This window comes from Mauremys reevesii, unplaced genomic scaffold, assembly GCF_016161935.1.
Source record: "Mauremys reevesii isolate NIE-2019 unplaced genomic scaffold, ASM1616193v1 Contig47, whole genome shotgun sequence".
NCBI lineage: Eukaryota > Metazoa > Chordata > Testudines > Geoemydidae > Mauremys > Mauremys reevesii.
In genome coordinates, this window is record NW_024100859.1 from 446,463 (window position 1) to 473,578 (window position 27,116).

Here is a 27,116-nt window from a genome sequence, read left to right on the forward strand (position 1 = left end):
GGTTGGACATTAGGAAAAAGTTCCTAACTATCAGGGTGGTTAAACACTGGAATAAATTGCCTAGGGAGGTTGTGGAATCTCCATCTCTGAAGATATTTAAGAGTAGGTTAGATAAATGTCTATCAGGGATGGTCTAGACAGTATTTAGTCATGCCATGAGGGCAGGGGACTGGACTCGATGACCTCTCGAGGTTCCTTCCAGTCCTAGAATCTATGAATCTATGAACCTGTATTTCAAACTTGAGCTGTGTTACTGGGTGACACCCCCAGACAGATTGGCATCAGCACTATCCAGCCTGTTTGATGGCCTATCAAAGGCAATCAGCTATATGAGTCCATTGACAGAAGGCAGGGGCTACACTTTATGAGTCAGCAAGATATGTAGGGTCATGCCTCTGGACAGAGAACTCTAAGACTTTCCCATGCCATGTTTTGTGTTGTAAAGCTTGTCTTTGGGACAAAGGAAGTACAAGCCACATGACAAAAGGACGATAAAAGGCAGCTGCATTATCTCCATTTTGTCTTCATTCCTGCTTCCCACCCCTGGAGTAACTTTTCTACAAACTGAAGCTCTGCACAAAGTACTGAATGACCCACCCAAGCTGTGGATGTTCCAGAGGAACTTTCAAGCCAGCAAACTCACCAACACTGCTGAGAACCTGATCTATGGACTTTGAAATCTCTGTATGTATCTGCATGCTTTATCATTTAACAACTCTCTTCTTGTTCTTTGCTTTTATAATAAACTTTTAGTGTGGATATGGGAAAAGCGGTGGACGTGATATACCTTGACTTTAGCAAAGCTTTTGATACGGTCTCCTACAATATTCTTGCAACAAGTTAAATAAGTATGTATTGGCTAATTGGACTATAGGGTGGGTAGAAAGCTGGCTAGAGCATCAGGCTCAAGGGGTAGTGATCAACGGCTCCATGTCTAATTGGCATCTGGTTTCAAGTGTAGTGCCCCAGGGGTTGGTCCTGGGGCCAGTTTTGTTCAACATCTTCATTAATGATCTGGATGATGGAATGGATTGCAGCCTCAGCAAGTTTGCAGATGACACTAAGTCATCTATGGGGTGCGGGAGAAGCATGTTGCAGAGGCAGCAGATATGCAGACGTGAAGATGTGAGAGGAGTCAAATTTAGGATTAAAGATGATACCAAGGTTATGGATGCTGGAATCAAATGGAACATATCCTGGTGCTGGGGAGCAAACTTCTAGCAATGTAGCTGTGTCTGAGAAGGCTCCTTTTGCTTCTTCCGTCAAGATACTGAGCTGACCAAAGACAAGATGAAGCCACAATGCATATCTAATCTCCCCATGTACTGCCTATACATTTGCACCAGCATGTTTCAGTTAGCTGCACTCTGAAATAAATGTGTTTGTTGTGATACTCACTGAACTTGAGCCTCCTCCCATAATGGATTCAGCCTTCACCTAAAAATCAAAACACAAAATATTACTTTCCTGCAGGTATTTTTAAAAGGTAGAGCACGATTCTACTCTTACAGACAATGTTGTAAATCAGGAATAACCCTACAGATGTCAGTGGAGTTATACGAAACCACATTGAAAGGAGAAACAGGATCATAGAACACAAAGTTTATGGAAATGCAAATTCCACCAACCCAGAGACACACATACTACCACAGTAAGCTTATCCCACAGCTGCCACTGTGGAGTTCTTACACCTTCCTCTGAATCATTTGACTTTGGCGGCTGTCAGAGACAGGATACTGGACTAGTTGGACCTTGTGTCTGATCCAGCCGGACAATTCTTAAGTTCCAGTCTTCCGATCTAGCAAGCCTACACTACATTAACAGAATGTCACGGTTGGAAAATCAAGCACTCGGACATTAGGAAATGCCAGAATGAAGGTATTACATCATCAGATACTATTTTTTCCACAAGACTTATGCCTCAGTCAGTGAACAGGTAGTTATTCAATATTTCTTTTTATCCCCCACATTCAATATGTGGGCCCAGACTTTACTGAGCACACAAGCATGCACTGAATATAGAGATTAATTTCCATGGGCCATGAGGCGATGAGGAGGAGGTGAGGTAGTAGCTGAGGGTTGTGAAGTGTGTTCCTCCCAGCTGGAGGCAGCAAGGGGGTGGGGAGAGGAATCCCAGAGTCCTTACGCACTGCAGGGGGTAAGTGCAAGGGTAAAAGGCTTCACAAATTTGGCTGCGACAAAGGGACTCAGACAGATATGAAGTTGCCCATTCATATCCTTGAGAATCTCCTTCCTCTCTCCAGACCTCAGCAGTATGTGCCCGTGGCATGCACTGAGCATGCCCATTCTCGGCTCCCTCATGCTGTTTTCAGAACTGGATGCCTGCTCTAAGCGCTTGGCACAGACCCAATCCATCATGCCTAGTGCTGCCCAGTAAAGAGTTCAGACAGCTGGTTTATCCTGGCTGGGACTCTTGCACCAGCCTCCATGTGTATCATTTTCAAAGTGACATCTATTCCCTCCCATATCAGCCTGCCTCCACACCACCATACCTGGCTTCATATCCTTGGAGGAGGGAAGTGTTAACAATTCTGTACCATTCACAACCTTTATTAACTGCTCAAAAAACCTGTTAATGCAAAGTTAAGATTGCCCAGGGGTGCCTCATGCCCTTGTGGAGAGTGGCTAAACTTAAACCTCTGAATATCAGAAAGTGAAAAGTTCAGATACACGACACCTCTGCAATACAACCTTAACTCTGCCCCCTCCCTGTAACTGGCAATAGTCACTGGGAGTGATTCAGTATGAGTGGTTCTACAATAAGTGAACATGAGGCATAACTAAGGCCTTGTCTACATGCTTTCTGACAGAGATGACTGGTCGATAGGTTAGGTTGTTGCAGCAGAGGCACACGGGTGTTTTCTGGCCATAGGGTTTGGCAGCAGTCTGGTGGCAGACATAAGACCATGAGTTGTCTCCAGGGATTAGTGAGGGGTAAGTGAAGGCCACATCTCAGACAGACAGGAATGGTGTCTCTAGCCTCTGTTTGCCAGAAGCTGGAATTGGGTGACAGGGGATGGATCACTTGAGGATAACCTGTCTGTTCATTCCCTCTGGGGCGCCTGTCATTGGCCACTGTCAGAAGACAGGATACTTACTGGGCTTGATGGACCTTTGGCCTGACCCAGTCTGGCCGTTCTTATGTTCTTAGAATCCTCAAGGGAAGGGTGAGGGGTAGTGACATTTAGCGAGTCTGAGGTGTGTGGAGTAGCTTGGTGTTTGAGTGTAGTCCCAGTAGGTAGCTCCTCTTTGCCAGGCCTGAACTCAAGTTTCACCATAGCAAGGAGAAGGTAATAGAGTGTATCCTGCAGTGCTCATGTAGAGGTCGGCTTGGGCCTAATTTCAAAGCCTGACCCAAACCTGACCCAGGTACAAGCTGTCCCGAACCCGAGCCTGAGAGGGTCGAGTTATTTTCAGACCCCACCCAAACTAGGCACTTCCCCTCAAACCTCTGTCAGACCTGCCGCCACTGCTGCCTCATCCTTGGGTTTGCCCCGTGAGAGCTTCCAGCAGCCCATGCCCCAAGCTCACACTCCAGTTCTGGCTGCCCCCTGCCTCCGGAGTCAACACAGCAAGAGCTGGGTGCCCGGCTCCTGTGGGCTGCCACACCCTGCCGTGCTGCGAGTGCTGTGGAGTGAGAGGCGCAGTGGCTTGTCAGTTCAGCTGCAGGACACATACCACAGCGAGGTGACAACAGCTGGACATGCAGCCACCACCAGCCTAACCCCACGGGCAAGAGGAGGCCTTCAACGATGCTCCAACCCAATCCTGAGAAGTCCAAGTAGTTTTCAGACCAGATCTGGCTCTGACACTTGTAGTCAGGTCCCGTCAGGTTTGGATCAGGTTGCAAGGCTCTATGATCATGTGCTCTGGGCCCAGTATGTGTGTTATTGACAGACTGCCAGTATGTCTGTTATTGATGTGCTGGAGCATCACTCAAAGAAGGCAGAGTGAAAGTTACAGTAGTGGTGTGTACCTTAACTCTCCGTGACCTGATTTAAAGAGGATTACGTTTAGCCATTCGCCACATTCTAGAAGGACATGAGGCATATCTGGACACACTTAACACTGTTTTAACAAACTTTTGGGGCATTTCATTACTTGGATTTTTAAAAAATAGTTTCTCACCACCCATATGTTCTACAGCCCAGCTGTCCTCTCCACTGACTCTGGCTCCTTGGCAATGATTACCTGGCCAGAAGGCACGGGCTGTATGTTATTCCCTTCATTACCCCGCATCATCTACTTCCTTCTCTTCTCTGCTCGTCCAGCACAGTCTGGTTCTCCCACCTCTGCCCTCATCCCCATGGAGAGGCAGGTATCAGCATGGGACCCACGAGGAGGGTCTATGGAGAGGGTGCAGGAACAGTGCAGGGATAGCAGGGAGTCAGTGGGGAAACTTTCTGAAGAGAGGACAAATATGGGGAGGCAAAGATGTGGGAGCATTTTTGGTGGACAGTGCCGAAGTCCCCCCCAAATCCTCCGCTGCACAGCTCTGACCCTCACCTTTGCACTCACTCTTCCCTGCCTTGCTCTAAACCCCCATATACTCCCCCTCACCACTGTGACCCCCATAACTGTAGAATTGATGAATGAAATTGTTTTTAATTGTTCACTTTATTAATGTAACTTCATAAGTAAAGATTTATGAATGAAACAACAGTCATTCATAAAACTGGTTACCCCAATAACTGGCTAATTGACAAGATGCTTTTAAGAGCCACAGCTGTTCAGCCTGCTGCCTTTGTAAATTTCACCGTCAATGCAATTCCTGCTTAAATCACCGAGGCCTGGTCTACACTACGCATTTAAACTGGTTTTAGGAGCGTTAAACTGATTTAACGCCACACCGGTCCACACCAAGAGGCCCTTTATATCGATATAAAGGGCTCTTTAAATCGGTTTCTGTACTCCTCCCTAATGAGAGGAGTAGCGCTAATATCGGTATTACCATATCGGATTAGGGTTAGTGGTCGCAAATCTATGGTATTGGCCTCCGGGCGGTATCCCACAGTGCACCACTGACAGCTCTGGACAGCAATCTGAACTCGGATGCAGTGGCCAGGTAGACAGGAAAAGCCCCGCAAACTTTTGAATATCATTTCCTGTTTGCCCAGCGTGGAGTTCCGATCAGCACGGGTGGCGATGCAGTCCCAAATCAAAATCTAGAAAGAGCTCCAGCATGGACCATATGGATGTGATCGCTGTATGGGCAGGCAAATCTGTTCTATCAGAGTTCTGTTACAGAAGACGAAATTCCAAAGCATTTTTAAAAAATCTCCAGACAGACGCCATAGCAGGGACTCAGTGCACTGCTGCGTGACAAGCGTCACGGAAAGCCAAAGAATCAAATGGACGCTCATGGAGAGGGGGACTGAGGACTCAAGCTATCCAAAAGTTACTGCACTCTCCGAAAAGCATTTGCATTCTTGGATGAGCTACCAATGCCTGTAGTGTCAAACACATTGTCCGCAGTGTTACAGGGCATAGCTCATCAAGTTACTCCCCACACCCACCCCCAGAAGTAAAAGGGAAAAAAAATTGTCTCTTGACTCTTCTAAATGTCACCCTATGTCTACTGAATGCTGCTGGTACACGCGATGCTGCGGCACTCAATTGCAGTATCCTCTTTCCCCCTCCCTGGTGGCAGATGGTGCAATATGACTGATATCCATTGTCATCATCAGCCTTGTGGCAGATGGTGCAGCACAATAGGGCTGGTACCAGTTCTCATCATCAGCCCGTGAGTGCTCCTGGCTGGCCTCCGGTGAGGTTGGCTGGGGGCACCTGGGTAAAAAACTCCTGGTCATTCCCAGTAGATGGTACAGAACGGCTGGTAACCATCTTCATCATAGCAACAGGGGGCTGAGCTCCATAAGACCCTGCCCTTCATGTGTAAAGAAAAGATTCTGTACTGCCTGGACTATCATAGCAATGGGATGCTGGGCTCCTCTACCCCATGCTGCTCAATGTCCTGTCTGGACTAGCATAGCAGCTGGAGGCTGCTTTCCCCTCATTTTATCTCACTGACAAGTTACTGTTTCTTATTCCTGCATTCTTTATTACTTCATCACACAAATGGGGGGACACTGCAACGGTAGCCCAGGAAGGCTGGGGGAGGAAGGAATCAACAGGTGGGGTTGTTGCAGGGGCACCCCCTGTGAATGGCATCCAGCTCATCATTTCTGCGGGATCTGACACAGAGCAGCTGTGCTCTCTGGACATTGCTTCTCTAGTACACTTACTCCATATTCTAGGCAGGACTAATTCTATTTTTAGATATCATAAAGGAGAGATTGACTCAGGGAGTCATTCCCATTTTTGTCTTTTGCGCCCCCGGCCGATCTCAGCCAGGGGCACCTATGACAGCAGCAGATGGTACAGCACAGAAGGACTGATAACCATCATCTCATTGCCAATTTACAATGGCATGGTAGATGGTACAGAACAGCTGGTAACCATCTCTGCTATCATGCAAAAGCAAATGAATGCTGCTGTGTAGCGCTGCTGAATCACCTCTGTTAGCGGCATCTAGTACACATCGGTGACAGTGACAAGAGGCAAAACAGGCTTAATGCTTGCCATGCTATGGCATCTGCCAGGGCAATCCAGGGAAAAAGGGTGCGAAATGATTGTCTGCCGTTGCTTCCCCGGAGGAAGGAGTGACTGACGACATTTACCCAGAACCACCCGCGACAATGATTTTTGCCCCCTCAGGCTCTGGGATCTCAACCCAGAATTCCAAGGGGCGGGGGAGGCTGTGGGAACTATGGGATAGCTATGGAATAGCTACCCACAGTGCAAAGCTCCAGAAATCGATGCTAGCCTCAGACCGTGGACGCACACCACCGAATTACTGTGCTTAGTGTGGCCGCATGCACTTGATTTTATACAATCTGTTTTACTAAACCGGTTTATGTAAAATTGGAATAATCCCATAGTGTAGACGTACCCTGAGACTTGCACTGTTTCAGCATTGTAACTTCTGGTCACTGTTTGCCATATTGTAATTCAAACTATTTTACAATAATAATAGGAGATATACCAATCTCCTAGAACTGGAAGGGACTTTGAAAGGTCATTGAGTCCAGCCCCCTGCCTTCACTAGCAGGATAAAGTACTGATTTTTGCTCCAGCCCCCTAAGTGGCCCCCTCAAGGACTAAACTCACAATCCTGGGTTTAGAAGGCCAATGCTCAAACCACCGAGCTATCCTTTCCCCTTGCCCCTTACTCCATTTTGTAAAAGCTGTCTCCAACCTTCATTTTTGCAAACCCTGCTGTAATCTCATTAGTTTAGGTTAAATGTGTGAATGAGGTATGGATGGATGATGGAATCAACCTCCAGCACCAGCCTGTCCGGATGAAATAGAGTTCAAACACCACCAGCTGAAGATGCAGACAAGAGCCCTAACCAAGTAAGCAGAGTCCACCCTAAAAAGAAAAGAACAAAGGTACAATAGAAGGAAGATCAAAGCCAGGTCTGAGGCTGAAAGTCACTCCTGCAATTGACGGGTGACCAATCACCAAATCCAGAGGCAGCCTGACACAGCAAGACCTATAGACTCTGGATTCAAACTAAAGCCTACAAAAAGGATGGGTGAGATGGGAGACTTTAGAGGGTCACATACTGCTGCCAACATGGAAGGGCATCGGTGCACGCCCAACAGAGACCCAGCTCATCCTTGTGCTCAGCTTTCCTGGCCAGTTACCGTCACAAGCTACGAACCCAAGCTGCAAACTCAAGCTATACTAGTAACTATACAGAAGCTGCAGAACATTTAATGGATGTGTGTGTGTAGGTATTAGGTATTAGTTATTGGTCATAAATCAAATTGTGTTATCATAATAAATGTGGCATCTTTGCCTTATCCCCCAAAACAATCCTGTGTAGTTTTGTCTGCATAACATAATCTCCCCCACTGTTCAGTCTCCCCCAGCACTGCTCCACAGTGCTCTAACTTCTAGCATCCTCATTGATCTTCTGAGCACCCCCAACATCCTTGCTGCTCTGAACTGCCTCTCCACCCACCTACACACCAACTCCACTCTCCTCCTTGCCCTTTTATATGCCCACAAGCTTGGAGGGGTTACACTTTATGGCAATTAGCATCACAGAGTCTTGGCGGGATTAATCCCATGACTGGAATGTTGGTATAGAGGGGTATAGCTTGTGCATTAAGGACACGCAGAGAAAAAAGGGAGGAGGTTTTGCATTATACATCCAAAATATATATGCTTGTTCTGAGATCCAGAAGGAGTGTGAGGCAGACCAGTTGAAAGTCTCGGGTAAAGATAAAAGGAGAAAAAAATAGGGGTGATGTCATGGTAGGGGTCTGCTATAGGCCACCAAATCAGGAAGAGGATGTGGATAAGGCATTTTTAGAACAAATAACACAAATATCCAAAACACAAAACCTGATAGAAATGAGGGACTTTAACTACTCAGATGTCTGTTGGAAAAATATGGCAAAACACAACATTTTGTTTTAGAAAGTAAAAGTAGTAACCAAGAGAACAGCCATTTTATATTTGATTTGATTCAGACCAACAGAGAGGAATTGGTTGAGAATCTGATGGCGGAAGGCAATCTGTGTGAAAGTGATCATGAAATGATAGATTTCATGCTTCTAAGAAAAGGAAGGAGTGAAAGCAGCATAATAAGGACAATGAACTTTAAAAACAAACAGACCAACAAATTCAGAGAACTCGTAGGTAAAGTCCCATGGGAAGAAAATCTAAGGGCTAAGCGAGTTCAGGAGAGCTGACAGTTACTGAAGGAGACAATATTAAATGCACAATTTGCAATCCATCCTGCTGGGAAGGAAAGATAGTAAGAATAGTAGGAGACCAATTTGGCTCCATCAGGAGCTCTATAATCACCTGAAAATCAAAAGGGAATGTTACAGAGAGTGGAAACACGGCTGAGTACAAAAGATCAGCACAAGCACGTAGGGACAAAAATCAGTGTTATAGCTGGCTAGGGATATAAAAGGCAATAAGAAGATGTTCTTTAAATACATTAGGAGTAAGAGGAAGACTAAGAAAAGTGCAGGCCCCCTACTTAGAGGGGAAGGAGAGGTAATAATTGATGACATCAAGAAAGCTGAGGGGCTTACTGTCTATTTTGTGTCAGCCTTCACTGAGGAGGTTAATGATGACTAGATACTCAACACAATTAATGTTGACAATCAGGGAGAAGGAATTCAATCCAAAATAGGCATGGGTGGCATATGAGCCACCCATTCAGAGAGGCTAGTCCCTGGCCCCACCACTTCTGCCCGAGGCCCCACTGCCCTGCTGCCCTGCCGGAACCCTGAGCTCCCCAACCATGACCCTCACCCCATCCTAGCCCCGGGCCGGCCTGCCTGAGTGACCCCAGCCCCGGGGTGCTGAGCAGCATGGTCCCAACAACCCTAATTCCTGAGCACTGGGCGCCTCAGCCCCAGTTCTCCCAGCCCCGGATCCCCCAGTCCCAGAACACTCAGGAAGTACAAGCAGGGGGAAAAAGGGAGGAGGAGTTGACTTGTATATCAAAGGTGTATACACTTGAACTGAGGTTGAGATGGAAATAGGAGACAGCCTTGTTGAAAGTCTCTGGATAAGGATAAAAGGGGTAAAAAACAAGGGTCATGTCACGGTAGGGGTCTCCTACAGACCACCTAGCCAGGAAGGAGAGGTGGATGAGGACTTTTTTTTTAAATAAATGACTAACAAAATTGTTAGGATATAGATATTCAGGCCTGTCTGCAAAGGCCTCGACTTTAAAAATGTAGGTGTATTTTTATTACTTAGCTAGTTATAGAGGTATAAAAGAAGTAATCAAAGATCACTGTCTGTGGAATGGCCTTCTCTTACTGTGACAGGCTAAGGCCTTCCGCTAAGATGTAGTCAGGCAGCCATAAGCTGGGAAGTGTCTGGTCACATTCTTACATTCCAAACTAGTCACATTGAAATAAGGTGCTATTGGGCTATTAGGAATACAATCCTGTCCTGATATTCTTATTACTTTCAGAGAAAGGGTAAAGCCTAGAAGATGTAAAAGGAAACTTAGTTTAATAGCATCCTGTCTGGCAAGAACTCACTTATCAATAGACACAGCTGGAAAACCCTTATGTCTGTATAGATGTAGTTGTGAAATCCTCACCTCTGTATTGTTTTCTATGTTTATTTGCATGGTCCCTGTCTGGTTCTGTGATTGTTTCTGTCTGCTGTATAATTAATTTTGTTGGGTGTAAACCAATGAAGGTGGTGGGATATAATTGGTTAAATAACCATGTTACAATATGTTAGGATAAATTTCAATAAAATAATTGGTTAAGGTATAGCTAAGCAGAATTCAAGTTTTACTATATAGTCTGCAGTCAATCAGGAAGGGGCGGGGGGAAATGGGAACAGGGACCGGGGATGGGAGAATTAAAATCATGTGTTGCTAAAGGGAAAAATGGAAACAAAGGATGGGAACAGGAACAGGGACACAGGCCAGGCTCTGTGGTGTCAGAGCTGGGAAGGGGGTCATTAAGGAAGGAAACTGGAATCCTGCTTGCTAAAAGTTCACCCCAATAAACATCAAATTGTTTGCACCTTTGGACTTTGGATACTGTTGCTCTCTGTTCACGCAAGAAATACCAGGGAAGTGAGAGGGTAAAAAAATAAGCCCCCTAACAAAAATCATCCCAAACCCAGGGACTCATCCCAAACACAGGACTTGGTGGTGATGGGGGATTTTAATTATCCAGACATCTGTTGGGAAAATAACACAGCATGGCATAGTTTATTCAACAAGATCTTGGAATGTATTGGAGACAGTTTTTTATTTCAGAAGGTGGAGAAAACAACAAGGGGAGAGGCTGTTCTAGATTTGATTTTGACAAATAGGGAGGAAGTGGTTGAGAATTTGAAGGCGGAAGACATCTTGGGTGAAAGTGATCATGAAATGCTAGAGTTCATGATTCTAAGGAATGGTTGGAGGGAAAACAGCAGAATAAAGAAAACGGTTTTGTGGAAGGGAGTTGTTAGCAAACACAGAGAGCTGGTAGGTAAGACTACCATGGGAAGCAAGTCAAAGGGGGAAAATAGTTCAAGAGAGTTGGCAGTTTTTCAAAAAGTCTTTATTAAGGATACAAGAGAAAACTATCCCAATACATAGGAAATATAGGAAGTATGCAAGAGATTGCCCTGGCTTAACCAGGAGATCTTCAGTGATCTTAAACTCAAAAAAGAGTCCCACAAAAAGTGGAAACTAGGTCAAATTACAAAGGATAAATACAAGCAAACAAAACAAGCATGTAAGGACAAAGTGAGAAAGGCTAAGGCACAAAACAAGTTTAATCTAGTGTGACAGATTCAGACCAGAAGAATATAAGAGTGTGCTCCTTTTGAGCACTGGGATGTGGGTGAGTGCTAGCTCACCCACTGCTAAAGGCCCCTCCTCCAGCTTAAGGAGGGGCTACTAAACCTGGAACCCAACGGAATTTGGGAGACAACAAATGCAATAACGGGAACAGGCTTGAGGGTGAAAGGGACAAAACTAGGGAACCAGAAGGGGACACCAAGCAGAGAACCCCGAACAGCACCCACTGCTCCTCGAAGGCATCGAGAGAGCCAGCGGACCAGGGCCACCCAGAGGATTCAGGGGGCCTGGGGCAAAGCAATTTTGGGGTCCTTCCATAAAAAAAAGGTGCAATACACTAGTAACATGTATTTGGAAATGTAAAAAATAACCGGTCAAATACATTCAAAAATTAAATTTTAATTATTTGAAAACATACAAAATACATTATTTGAAAACATTAAATGCTTTAATGGTATGTATACATTTGCAATTACATAATGGTTCTTATGAAATCATTTTTTTACAAATTGTTCTGAGCGTTAATTATACAGGTGTGCAGAGATATAGGAAGAAGGGGACACATCAGGGCCCAAATGGGGCTCTGGGTGATCATACTTCCCACCACTCAACACAGATGTAATGAGGTTAAGTGGTGTCCGTATAAAGAAATTAAAACTACTGATTATTCCTCAAGATAGGCTTTTAATGACTTATGTCTATAAATGCAACAGAGACAGAATAAGAAGAGAAAAATTAAAGACCAGCATTGAATATGTTACCTTGTAGTTGACCGCTTGTTGCACTGTGCAGGTGCAGATAGTCGGTGCAGTTCATGTTTCCTCGGTTCAGGTGGTGTGGGTCAAACCAATCAAAGAGAATAACTTCTTAGACCAAGACACACACACACACACACACCTGAGGCTCTACACATTTAATCCCATCTGCCTGCTGTGTTTTGAAGCAGGTCAACCAATCAGGTTAGGCCAAATCTTCGCTTTGGCTGTATAATTTATGCTTATTTATTTTCTTGTAGCCAATTGTTGTTTTAGTTTTATAAGTTATGCACAAGGAGATAACTTATTTTCATATAGCCCATTGTCTCGACTGTGGTTTTTCTAATAGCCAATTGGTGCTTTAATTTTTTAAGTTACAAGGACATAACTTACCTCTAAGTGGGCTGTTGTCTTGATTGTGGATAAGGTTATTTTGATGACCTATGCCTGAAGGCCTAGCCCATCAAATCCACACAGGAATCAGTTCTTTGGCTGCAGTGTCTCTTAACCACAAGTTTCAAAGGTGGTCTTAATAAGCCGTACCCATGGGCATGACCTATTTTACTACATAGGAGTCAGCATAAAATGTTGCCTGGTTGCAGGTGTCTTTTGACCACAAGTTGTAGCTTAATTTTGCAAAGCTCGCCTTTTAAAGAAAATTTTACAAAGCTCAATCTATAAAGCTTCCAGAAGTTTTAGGCCTAACACTGGTAATACTGTTGTTCATCTTAAGCTTCCCCATACTCTTGCTCAAATTAATCACAAGTTGCAATTTTTTTTTCCTTGCTTTCATTTTGGCGAACTATAAGAACTAAGAACGGCCATACCGGGTCAGACCAAAGGTCCATCTAGCCCAGTATCTGTCTACCGACAGTGGCCAATGCCAAGTGCCCCAGAGGGAGTGACCCTAACAGGCAATGATCAAGTGATCTCTCTCCTGCCACCCATCTCCATCCTCTAACGAACAGAGGCTAGGGACACCATTCTTACCATCGTGGCTAATAGCCATTTACGGACTTAGCCCCATGAATTTATCCGGTCCCCTTTTAAACATTGTTATAGTCCTAGCCTTCACAACCTCCTCAGGTAAGGAGTTCCACAAGTTGACTGTGCGCTGCATGAAGACGAACTTCCTTTTATTTGTTTTAAACCTGCTGCCTATTAATTTCATTTGGTGACCCCTAGTTCTTGCATTATGGGAATAAGTAAATAACTTTTCCTTATCCATATCTCAACATCACTCATGATTTTATATACCTCTATCATATCCCCCCTTAGTCTTCTCTTTTCCAAGCTGAAAAGTCCTAGCCTCTTTAATCTTTACTTGTATAGGACCCTCTCCAAACTCCTAATCATTTTAGTTGCTCTTTCTGAACCTTTCTAGTGCTAGAATATCTTTTTTGAGGTGAGGAGACCACATCTGTACACAGTATTCGAGATGTGGGCATACCATGGATTTATATAAAGGCAATACTATATTCTCAGTCTTATTCTCTATCCCCTCATTAATAGTGTCATCAAAACTTATGTCTTTGGCCATTTCATATATTATGCTCAAAGTGAGCAAATGGTTCAGCCTTTCTTCCCCAGTGGCTGAACACAAACAATGTTTAATCAATGTTAGCTTACTAAATGCACGTTTCCCGATGCTACCAACACTGGCAACACTGTTAGTAGGTGTAAACAAATACAAATCTGTGGAAACACATTTTCCAACCCTTTTTTGAAGAGAGCATTAAGAAGTGTAAGTGCAGAGGTTATATGTCCATCAACTGTTAAGTTGGAATAGTCTTTTATTTTGTAAAAGATTCTAAGTTCCTCTTTAAGAGCTTCTCTCTGGAGGTCTTTTGGATTTGCTGTGACCAAAGCATCAACAAAATTTTCTGTAGATGTTTAACGGCCATTTTGCACCTCATTCTACTATGAAAGTGAGTTTTTATATCTGGGATACATCAGTACCCTAGGTCTGGCCACAGTAGCTACTGCTAGTAATCCCTTTATTACGTTATAATTGAATGTAATCACTCACACAATGATCATTCAAATTCAGTACATTTACTTGTAAATAGCTCCCAGTGGGTAATTCCAGATGGGTAATTTTCCATCATCTCCAACATTACCTTGCCCTTGAAAGTTAACAAGGGTAATGATCACTTCCCATTCCTTCTTCCTTATATATTTCCCAGTTGTATTTACTTGCAATATCTGCTGTTATCATTTCCAGGAAATAAGCAGGAAAAACTACCATCTGCTGCCTTAAATCTGGTGGGGTGCCATCACTTGAAACATCTAGATTGTTTTCAGCAATGAACTTTTCTAAGCATGCACCACTTTTATCTCCACAGTTTATTATGACTATTTAACTCACCACATATGATATGTGGTCTTTTAACATTTTTCACCATTTCTTGTAGCTCTGAACTTTCTAATTTTCCCACATAGATATTATATACATATATGTATAATCTGCTTTGGGATCTCAAGAGCATTATTTTCTAGCTTTATTTTTTCATTATCTACTGCTATATAGTTTAACCTTTCCTTTATGAAAGTACAAACACCTCTTCCTCTTCCTAGGTTTTGGTCTTGACTAAAGGCAATATATCCTGGAACTGTAAGCATAAGATTTTCACCATCCATGTGTACTAGATACATATGACATCTTGTTTAGTTTTTATTTCAAGGCTATTTTCTTGTAGTTCTTGACTATATGCTATCAGACTGTGCACATTACAACAAAAGACTGAGATCCCCTCGTAGTCATATTTCACCATTAACTTCATTCAAAATTGCATGAAGGTGGTTCATTGACAAATTGCTAATATACAAGTATTTTTCCGCTGCCTTTGGAAAAAAAATCATTGTTTCTGACTTTCCCCTAGTCTGTGGAGTACAATTTATCACTTCTATCATAAACACAATAAACCTTTAGTTTTCATTACTAGTATGTCATCACCTATTCCTTCCACAGTGTTCATCATTTTCTTTATACAGTGAGGCTGTGTCTGCAGTTCCCCTTTTCCTGTGCTGTCTTTTCCTCTCCTCTGATGCTTTGAGAGTCTCCTTACAGCTTCCACTGAGATATGTTAACAATTTGTGTCGTTTGTACTATTTTAGCTTGCCTGCTGCAATACACTCTTCATATGTCAGACTGTGATTACCACCAAGTATTGCATTTGATCTCTGTCCCTTCTACACAATTTTCATTGGAATGCTTTGCCCCATATCTACCGTATCTTGTTTTCCCTTTACGAAACAGCTGCTACATGCCTATACCATTGGTACTTGTAACACCTGAGGGGTGGGGGATATGTGGCTTGGTTCCGAATATCTGAAACCCTCGTGTTACTTTCTCAGGTGGAGTCTCTCTCTTAAATGCAATCAGCGCAGCTGTTGATGGCTTCTTTTCTCCTCCTCCTTTACTGATTAGTTGCTTACTGACTACCATTTTATCTTCTCCTATGCTTTTGGCTATCTCATCCTTGGTCAGCTCTAGTGGCACTCCGTATATTGACAGGTTTCAGAGTCACAGCCGTTTTAGTCTGTATCCGCAAAAAGAACAAGAGTACTTGTGGAAACTTAGAGACTAACAAATTTATTTGAGCATAAGCTTTCATGGGCTACAGCCAACTTCATCAGATGCATAGAATGGAACGTATAGTAAGAAGATATATAGATAGATAGATATAAACAGAAAACATGAAAAGGTGGAAGTTGCCATACCAACTCTAAGAAGCTAATTAATTAAGATGAGCTATTGTCAGCAGGAGAAAAAAAACTTTCATAGTAATAATCAAGATGGCCCATTTCAGACAGTTGACAAGAAGTTGTGAGGATACTTAACATGGGGAGATAGATTCAATGTGTGTAATAACCCAGCCCAAGTTAATGGTATCTAGTTTCCAAATTAATTCCAGTTCAGCAGTTTCTTGTTGGCGTGTGTTTTTGAAGCTTTTTTTGTTGCAAAATTGCCACCTTTAAGTCTGTTACTGAGTGACCAGAGAGGTTGAAGTGTTCTCCTACTTGTTTTTGAACGTTATGATTCCTGATATCAGATTTGTGTCCATTTATTCTTTTGTGTAGAGACTGTCTGGTCTGGCCAATGTACATGGCAGAGGGGAATTGCTAGCCCCAGGGAGGGATAGCTCAGTGGTTTGAGCATTTGCCTGCTTAACTCAGGGTTGTGAGCTCTGCCCTTGAGGGGGCCACTTAGGGAGTTGGAGCAAAAATCAGTATATGGTCCTGCTAGTGAAGGCAGGGGGCTGGACTCGATGACCTTTCAAGGTCCCTTCCCACCCTAGGAGATAGGTATACCTCCCATTATTATTACGTGATGGCACATATCACGTCCGTAAATGTGCAGATGAACAAGCCTCCAATACTGTGGCTGACATGATTAGGTCCTATGACAGTGTCACTTGAAAAGATATGTGGACAAAGTTGGCATCAGGCTTTGTTGCAAGGATAGGTTCCTGGGTTAGTGTTTCTGTTGTGTGGTTGCCAGTGAGTATTTGCTTCAGGTTGGGGTGCTGTCTGTAAGCAAGGACTGTCCTGTCTCCCAAGATCTGTGAAAGTGAGGGATCATCCCTCAGGTTAGGTTGTAAATCCTTGATGATGCATGTCAAGGTTTCCTCCCCCACTCTGAACTTTAAGGTACAGATGTGGGGACCTGCATGGACCCTTCTAAGCTTAATTCCTAGCTTAGATCTGGTAACACTGCCATCAGCCAGAAATTCCAGTTTCTGGCACACTCCCTGTCCCCCCAAAACCTTCCCCTCCTTGGGTTGCCTTAAGGCTTTTCCACCAAGTCCCTGGTGATACCGATCCAACCCCTTGGATCTTAACACAAGAAGAAATTAACCTTCCCCCCTCCTTTCCCCCACCAACTCCTGGTGAGTCCAGACCCAATTCCCTGGGATCTTAAATCAAGAAAGAAAAAAATCAATCAGGTTCTTAAAAAAGAAAGTTTTTAATTAAAGAAAGAAAGGTAAAAATTATCTCTGTAAAATTAGGATGGAAAATACTTTACAGGGTACTCAGATTCTTATGACCCAGAGGGACTCCCCCTCTAGCCTTAGGTTCAAAGTTACAGCAAACAGAGGTAAAATCCTCTCAGCAAAAAGGAACATTTATAGGTTGAGAAAATAAACATAAGACTAACACGCCATGCCTGTGCTACTTACAAGTTTGGAACATGAGAGACTGATGCAGAAAGATTTGGAGAGCCTGGATTGATGTCTGGTCCCTCTTAGTCCCAAGAGCGAACAGCCCCAAAAACAAAGAGCACAAAACAAAGACTTCCCTCCACCAAGATTTGAAAGTATCTTGTCCCCTTGTTGGTCCTCTGGTCAGGTGTCAGCCAGGTTTACTGAGCTTCTTAACCCTTTACAGGTAAGAGACATTAACCCTTAACTATCTATGATAATGTGCTGGAGAGGTTTTAATTGGGGGCTGTAGGTGATGGCTAGTGGCATTCTGTTATTTTCTTTGTTGGGCCTGTCCTGTAGTAGGAGACTTCTGGGTACTCTTTTGGCTCTGTCAATCTGTATTTTCACTTTAGCAGGTGGGTATTGTAGTTTTAAGAACTCTTGATAGAGCTATTGTAGGTGTTTGTCTCTATCTGAGGGTTTGGAGCAAATGCGGTTGTATCCAAGCTCTAAGATAATTTGCATCCAAACAGACAGGAGCCCCTTTACCAGTTTTTAGATCCTTAACTGTTACCAATTCCGAGGCTGGACTCTGTTTTAAAGAGATATCGTCCATTTTTACTAGCACGTTAGATGCAAGGTTCTGTGGTCCTTCTATTACCAACCTCTGCTTCCACATGGAATCAGATGTTAAGTCCACAGAGAGACTACAAGTCACATCCAAAGTGTCTAGAGATGAGTGTAACTGCCCTCCCCTGCATTCTCAAGAGATTAACTGCACAGCTTTTTTGCTCTGCAGACTCAGCTACCCAGTCTTCCCTGTGAACCTGAGACACAGACTGTTCACTCACAGAATCTACATGGAGATATTCCTGTCCTAACAACATTGTCTTCCCAACAAACTGGTCAAGCACAGTCACGGTTATAATTATAATTGGCTGTTCAAATTCCATAACAATTTTCCTTTCATCTGAAGCCCTCTTAGACCTATCCACACTGGATCTTTCCAAAGCAAAGTTAATGAATTCATTCTTAGCAGAAAATTTCTGGCTATCAGGAACTGAAACTTTCTTGATTAAATCACTTCCATATGTTTCAGCTACAGCAAACTGTTTGCACAGATTACCATGCAAATTTCTTTCCCTAGGAGCTTCTTTAAGCAACAATTCACCCCTCACAGAAATTCTGCCCTTACCCTCTTTTGCTAGGGCTTGTTCTAAAGGAACACTTCCCTGAGCAACAATAGACTCTTTCTGGGTCTTGCATACATCCAGGATCACCTTTGGCTCATCAGGCGGATTCCTGCACAATCCCCTTTCAGGCAAAACTCATAGACTCACTAGATAAAAGTTAGAAGCATTTTCCTTCTCTTTGCCACACACAAGTTCAGGAATCTTTTCCTTCCTGCTACAAGTCGTCAGACTGTCAGTAGGCAACACAATCAAATCACCTTCATGCTCTCCTTGTGCCCTGGCTAGGGTATCACCCTGATCAGACAGAGTTGCTACACCCTTTTCCAGCCACACATCAGTAAAAGGCAAAATCCAAGTATCAGAATTGTCTGGACTCTGGGATTTTGCTAGGACTCTAACTGGATGCAACCTAGTTACAGTACCATTCTCTCCAGCAGATTCAAAGTTAGGACCATTCCCTTAGAATCATAGAACCATAGAATATCAGGGTTGGAAGGGACCTCAGGAGGTCATCTAGTCCAACCCCCTGCTCAAAGCAGGACCAATTCCCAACTAAATCATCCCAGCCAGGGCTTTGTCAAGCCTGACTTTAAAAACCTCTAAGGAAGGAGATTCCACCACCTCCCTAGGTAACCCATTCCAGTGCTTCACCACCCTCCTAGTGAATTTTTTTTTCCTAATATCGAACCTAAACCTCCCCCACTGCAACTTGAGACCATTGTTCCTTGTTCTGTCATCTGGTACCATCGAGAACAGTTTAGATCCATCCTCTTTCGAACTCCCTTTCAGGTAGTTAAAAGCAGCTATCAAATCCCTCCTCATTCTTCTTTTCTGCAGACTAAACAATCCCAGTTCCCTCCACCTCTCCTCATAAGTCATGTGCTCCAACCACCTAATCATTTTCATTGCCCTCTGCTGTACTCTTTCCAATTTTTCTACATCCTCCTTGTAGTGTGGGGCCCAAAACTAGACACAGTACTCCAGATGAGGCCTCACCAATTTCGAATAGAGGGAATAATCATGTCTCTTGATCTGCTGGCAATGTTCCTACTTATAAAGCGCAAAATGCCGTTAGCCTTCTTGGCAACAAGGGCACACTGCTGACTCATATCCAGCTTCTCATCCCCTGTAACTCCTAGGTCATATAAGAACATAAGAAGATAAGAACAGCCGTACCGGGTCAGACCAAAGGTCCATCTAGCCCAGTATCTGTCTACCGACAGTGGCCAATGCCAGGTGCCCCAGAGGGAGTGAACCTAACAGGCAATGATCAAGTGATCTCTCTCCTGCCATCCATCTCCATCCTCTGACGAACAGAGGCTAGGGACACCATTCTTACCCATCCTGGCTAATAGCCATTTATGGACTTAGCCACCATGAATTTATCCAGTCCCTTTTTAAACATTGTTATAGTCCTAGCCTTCACAACCTCCTCAGGTAAGGAGTTCCACAAGTTGACTGTGCGCTGTGTGAAGAAGAACTTCCTTTTATTTGTTTTAAACCTGCTGCCTATTAATTTCATTTGGTGCCCCATAGTTCTTGTATTATGGGAATAAGTAAATAACTTTTCCTTATCCACTTTCTCAACATCACTCATGATTTTATATACCTCTATCATATCCCCCCTTAGTCTTCTCTTTTCCAAGCTGAAGAGTCCTAGCCTCTTTAATCTTTCCTCATAGGGGACCCTCTCCAAACCCCTAATCATTTTAGTTGCCCTTTTCTGAACCTTTTCTAGTGCTAGAATACCTTTTTTGAGGTGAGGAGACCACATCTGTACACAGTATTCGAGGTGTGGGCGTACCATGGATTTATATAAGGACAATACTATATTCTCCGTCTTATTTTCTATCCCCTTTTTAATTATTCCTAACATCCTGTTTGCTTTTTTGACCGCCTCTGCACACTGTGTGGACATCTTCAGAGAACTATCCACGATGACTCCAAGATCTTTTTCCTGGCTCGTTGTAGCTAAATTAGCCCCCATCATGTTGTATGTATAGTTGGGGTTATTTTTTCCCATGTGCATTACTTTACATTTATCCACATTAAATGTCATTTGCCATTTTGTTGCCCAATCACTTAGTTTTGGGAGATCTTTTTGAAGTTCTTCACAATCTGCTTTGGTCTTAACTATCTTGAGCAGTTTAGTATCATCTGCAAACTTTGCCACCTCACTGTTTACCCCTTTCTCCAGATCATTTATGAATAAATTGAATAGGATTGGTCCTAGGACTGACCATTGGGGAACACCACTAGTTACCCCTCTCCATTCTGAGAATTTACCATTAATTCCTACCCTTTGTTCCCTGTCCTTTAACCAGTTCTCAGTCCACGAAAGGATCTTCCCTTTTATCCCATGGCAGCTTAATTTACGTAAGAGCCTTTGGTGAGGGACCTTGTCAAAGGCTTTCTGGAAATCTAAGTACACTATGTCCACCGGATCCTCCTTGTCCACATGTTTGTTGACCCCTTCAAAGAACTCTAATAGATTAGTAAGACACGATTTCCCTTTACAGAAACCATGTTGACTATTGCTCAACAGTTTATGTTTTTCTATGTGTCTGACAATTTTATTCTTAACTATTTTTTTGACTAATTTGCCCGGTACCAACGTTAGACTTACCAGTCTGTAATTGCTGGGATCACCTCTAGAGCCCTTTTTAAATATTGGCATTACATTAGCTAACTTCCAGTCATTGGGTACCGAAGCCGATTTAAAGGACAGGTTACAAACCTTAGTTAATGGTTCCGCAACTTCACATTTGAGTTCTTTCGGAACTCTTGGGTGAATGCCATCTGGTCCCGGTGACTTGTTAATATTGAGTTTATCAATTAATTCCAAAACCTCCTCTAGTGACACTTCAATCTGTGATACTTCCTCAGATTTGTCACCTACAAAAGCCAGCTCAGATTTGGGAATCTCCCTAACATCCTCATCCGTGAAGACTGAAGCAAAGAATCCATTTAGTTTCTCCGCAATGACTTTATCGTCTTTAAGCGCTCCTTTTGTATTTTGATCGTCAAGGGGCCCCACTGGTTGTTTAGCATTCTTCCTACTTCTGATGTACTTAAAAAACATTTTGTTATTACCTTTGGAGTTTTTGGCTAGCCGTTCTTCAAACTCCTCTTTGGCTTTTCTTATTACACTTTTGCACTTAAGTTGGCAATGTTTGTGCTCCTTTCTATTTGCCTCTCTAGGATTTGACTTCCACTTTTAAAGGAAGTCTTTTATCCTCACTGCTTCTTTTACCTGGTTGTTAAGCCACGGTGGCTCTTTTAGTTCTTTTACTGTTTTTCTTAATTTGGGGTATACATTGAAGTTGGGCCTCTATTATGGTGTCTTTAAAAAGGGCCCATGCAACTTGCAGGATTTCACTTTAGTCACTTTCCCTTTTAACTTCTGTTTAACTAACCCCTCATTTGTGTATAGTTCCCCTTTGAAATTAAATGCCACAGTGTTGGGCTATTGAGGTGTTCTTCCCACCACAGGGATGTTGAATGCTATTGTATTATGGTCACTATTTCCAAGCGGTCCTGCTATAGTTACCTCTTGACCAGCTCCTGCGCTCCACTCAGGATTAAATCTAGAGTTGCCTCTCCTTTGTGGGTTCCCGTACCAGCTGCTCCATGAAGCAGTCATTTAAAGTATCGAGAAATTTTATCTCCGCATTTCGTCCTGAAGTGAAATGTTCCCAATCAATATGGGGATAATTGAAATCCCCCACTATTATTGGGTTCTTAATTTTGATAGCCTCTCTAATTTCTCTTAGCATTTCATCATCACTATTACTGTCTTGGTCAGGTGGTTGATAATAGATCCCTAATGTTATATTTTTACTAGAGCATGAAATTTCTATCCATAGAGATTCTATGGAACATGTGGATTCGCTTAAGATTTTTACTTCATTTGAATCTACACTTTCTTTCACATATAGTGCCACTCCTCCCCCTGCACGACCTGTTCTGTCCTTCCGATATATTTTGTACCCCGGAATGATTGTGTCCCATTGATTGCTCTCAGTCCACCAGGTTTCTGTGATGCCTATTATATCTATATCCTCCTTTATCACAAGACACTCTAGTTCACCCATCTTATTATTTAGACTTCTGGCATTTGTGTACAAGCACTTTTAAAACTTGTCCCTGTTTATTAGCCTGCCTTTTTCTGACGTGCCAGATTCATTTTTATGTGACTGTTTATCATCTGATCCGGCCCTTACATTATACTCTTCAGTCCTCTGCTCCTGACTATAACCTGAAGATTCTCTATCAGACTCCCCCCTAAGAAAAGTCTGTGTCCGATCCACACGCTCCTCTGCAGCAGTTGGCTTTCCCCCATCTCCTAGTTTAAAAACTGCTCTACAACCTTTTTAATGTTTAGTGCCAGCAGTCTGGTTCCGCTTTGGTTTAGGTGGAGCCCATCTCTCCTGTATAGGCTCCTCCCATCCCAGAAGTTTCCCCAGTTCCCCAGTTCTCCAAGTCCTTTTCTGCAGAACTGCTGCCTAGACATTCAGTTCCTAGTGTGTAGCAGTGCATGGGATTCTTCCATCGTAAGTGCAGGACTCTGCACTTGTCCTTATTGAACCTCATCAGATTTCTTTTGGCTCAGTCATCTAATTTGTCTAGGTCCTTCTATATCCTATCCCTACCCTCCAGCGTATCTACCTGCCTCAGGAACAACCTTTGGGGCACTTCGCTTGATACCGGCTGCCAACTAGACATGGAGCCATTGATCACTACCCTTTGAGCTCGACAATCTCGTAAGCTTTCTATCCACCTTATAGTCCATTCATCCAGCCCATACTTCTTTTAACTTGCTGGCAAGAACACTGTTGGAGACCATATCAAAAGCTTTGCTAAAGTCAAGGAATAACACGTCCACTGCTTTCCCCTCATCCACAGAGCCAGTTATCTCCTCATAGAAGGCAATTAGGTTAGTCAGGTATGACTTGCCCTTGGTGAATCCATGCTGACTGTTCCTGATCACTTTCCTCTCCTCTAAGTGGTTCAAAATTGATTCCTTGAGGACCTGCTCCATGATTTTTCCAGGGACTGAGGTGAGGCTGACTGGCCTGTAGTTCCTCGGATCCTCCTCCTTCCCTTTTAAGATGGGCACTACATTAGCCTTTTCCAGTCATCCAGACCTCCCTGATTACCATGAGTTTTCAAAGATAATGGCCAATGGCTCTGCAATCACATCCAACTGCTTTAGCACCCTCGGATGCAGCGCATTCCCTTCCTGGGCTTTAGTTGAATCCAGAACCAGCTCTGAAACAATTGCATTATCCTCAACCATCACAGGCTGAAAGGCACCTTCTGTCTGCTCCACTGACAAAGAAGAGCTGCAGAACCCATCCCCTTTAACAGACACACAGCTTGGGATCAAATTTTCCTTCTCCCAGCACACAGGGCTGTTCACAGACAACTGCCTGAAGACTGGTGTAGCTCCCTCCATAGCTAAGTCAATACCCCTAACAGACACAGGTACTTTCCCTTCACTGTCACAATTCTTCATACAGGAAACAGGTAAGGTATAGGCAAAAAGAACAGGAGTACTTGTGGCAACTTAGAGACTAACAAATTTATTTCAGCATGAGCTTTCATGAGCTACAGCTCACTTCTTCAGATGCATAGAATGGAACACACAGACAGGAGATATTTATACATACAGAGAACATGACAAGGTGGAAGTACTCATACCAACAGGAAGAGTCTAATCAATTGAGATGAGCTATCATCAGCAGGAGAAAAAAAACTTTTGAAGTGATAATTAAGATGACCCATAGAAGGTGTGAGGAGAACTTAACATAGGGAAATAGATTCAATTAGTGTAATGACCCAACCATTCCCAGTCCCTGTTTAAGCCTAACTTAATTGTATCTAATTTGCATATTAATTCGAGTTCAGCAGTCTCTCTTTGGAGTCTGTTTTTGAAGTTTTTTTATTGCAAAATTGTCACCTTCAAGTCTGTTACTGAGTGGTTAGAGAGGTTGAAGTGTTCTCCCACTGGTTTTTGAATGTTATAATTCCTGATGTCAGATTTGTGTCCATTTATTCTTTTGCATAGAGACTGTCTGGTTTGGCCAATGAACATGGCAGAGGGGCATTGCTGGCACATGATGGCAGATATCACGTTGGTGAATGTGCAGGTGAACGAGCCCCTGGTGGCCTGGCTGATGTGATTTGGTCCTATGATGGTGTCACTTGAATAGATATGTGAACAGAGCTGGCATCGGGCTTTGTTGCAAGGACAGGTTCCCGGGTTAGTGTTTATGTTGTGTGGTGTGTGGTTGCCGGTGAGTATTTGCTTCAGGTTTGGGGTTGTTCTGTAAGCGAGGACTGGCCTGTCTCCCAAGGTCTGTGAGAGTGAGGGATCATCCTTCAGGATAGGTTGTAGATCCTTGATGATGTGCTGGAGAGGTTTTAGTTGGGGGCTGCAGGTGATGGCTAGTGGCGTTCTGTTATTTTCTTTGTTGGGCCTGTCCTGTAGTAGTGCTAGAATAACACTAGTAGGTGGCTTCTGGGTACTCTTCTGGCTCTGTCAATCTGTTTTTTCACTTCAGCACGTGGGTATTGTAGATTTATGAATGCTTGATAGAGATCTTGTAGGTGTTTATCTCTGTCTAAGGGATTAGAGCAAATGCAGTTGTATCTTAGAGCTTGGCTGTAGACAATGGATCATGTGGTGTGTCCTGGATGGAAGCTGGAGGCATGTAGGTAAGTATAGCGGTCAGTGGGTTTCCGGTATAGGGAGGTGTTTATGTGACCATCGCTTATTAGCACAGTAGTGTCTAGGAAATGGACCGCTTGTGTGGATTGGTCTAGGCTGAGGTTGATGGTGGGATGGAAATTGTTAAAATCACAGTGGAATTCCTCGAGGGCTTCTTTTCCATGAGTCCATAAGGGATAGGGTCACTCATCTTCCACTATCCCTGCCCTCCCAAACTGCTGACTAGACAAAGCCGTCAGCTCACAAGGCTGCCTAGGCTCATCCAAACTTTCCTTACTGGGCACATTGCCTCCCAACAGATAAACTGCTGCTCTGCTCACTACACTGAGCTACTTCCAGCAAATCACAGTTACTCTTTCAGCTTCCCTTTACAAGCTGTACTAGCCACCAATTCATCACCCATCACAAATCTACCCTTTTCTTCCTCAGTTAGGCTTCAACCTGACCATCCACTTTAATCTGCTCCTGAGAAATATTTTCCTGACCAATTAGATCTTTCTGTACTTGATCTAATTCCAGATTCACTTCTGAGACATTAGACAGACCTTCAGAAACTTCATTCACAGCCAAACAGCTCTTCTCCTCAGACAAACCTGTGGAGCAACCTCCCAGGGAAATCATTGCCCATAACAGACACAGGTTTAAGATCATTCCTGTCCTGTGACTGGCTACCTGGACTGAACAAAGCTTTAACATCTGTCCCAATCAAAAGATATTTAGGCAATAACTTCCTTACCCCAGCTATAACTTCATGCTGAGCCCCATTCCACTCAAGGTGGATTCTGGCTAAAGACACATGGACAGTAAACTCATAGAGGACTACAACATTCACACTCTGATTTGGTAAGTAATCTTCCTCTTTGACAAGATCCGCTTTAACAAGAGTGATGTTAGAAGCCATAATTTGCCCTAAACAGCTTTTACCATTAACTTTTACACTTTCTATGAACTTTTCATTATCACTTCCATACAGAGCACTGGCACAATTTATGGGGTCACCTTCTACTTAACTCACAGTAACAGCATTGACATAAAAGGTGGCATTGTTGGGGTATATTTGGTTACACCCAGACAACTTTCAGAGTTATATAACATACCAACATTGTTATAAACTGGACTTTCAAAAGGGTACAGTTTCTGCTGTTCTTCCCTTGCGTTTTTGATTTGGAGCTGAAGTCTGGCCATCTCCTATTGCATCTGCTGAGTCTCCTGTTGCCTCTGGTGAGCTTTCTCCTCAGCAGCCAGCAGCTCCAGATGCCCCTTATGAGCCCTTTGCTCTCTCTCTCATCAGCCTCCTTCTTCAATTTAGCATTTCTTCCTTAGCTTCTTTCTCTCTCAGCAGCTTCTCTTTCCAACTCAGCCATTCTTCCTTTGTCTTCTCTTTCTAATTCAGCATTCTTTCCCTTTTCCAGCAATTGAATTTCTGCTAGTTTCTGTTCATGCTCAAATTGCTGTTTATTTGCTGCCTTTTGCATTCTAATTGCTTCTGCAGCTTCTGTGGCATCAGGTAAGAGGCTCCTGCCTTCGGGTCACTGGCCATTAACAGATCTCTCAGTCCTTGATTTGTGACCTCCAGAAGAAGAAAGAGGAGCATCCATGTACCAGCAATGCAGATACAGGTGAGCAAACTGTTTTCATGTTCTCTCCACAGGTACTAATGCAGAAAGTGGACTAGGTTCTACATCTGAGGGAAGGGAGCAGAAGGAGACTCCATTGATTGGAAGGCACGAGATGCACTGTCCTAGGGATGGGGGTTCCACGATCACCACTCCCAAGAGAAGGAGGAGATGGGTGGTGATGGTCAGGACTCCTCCTAAGTGGGATTGAGTCATCTATCTGCTGCCCCAACCGGGAAAAACAAGAGGTCTGCTGCTTGCTAGGAGCTAGGATTCATGATGTGACGGAGAGACTGCCAA

General features: G+C 43.6%; 1 pseudogene; it reads right to left on the bottom strand.

Moving 5' to 3' along the window:
• The window catches only part of LOC120394285, a 95,975-nt pseudogene that overhangs the window by 47,045 nt on the left and 21,814 nt on the right, over window positions 1-27,116 (bottom strand).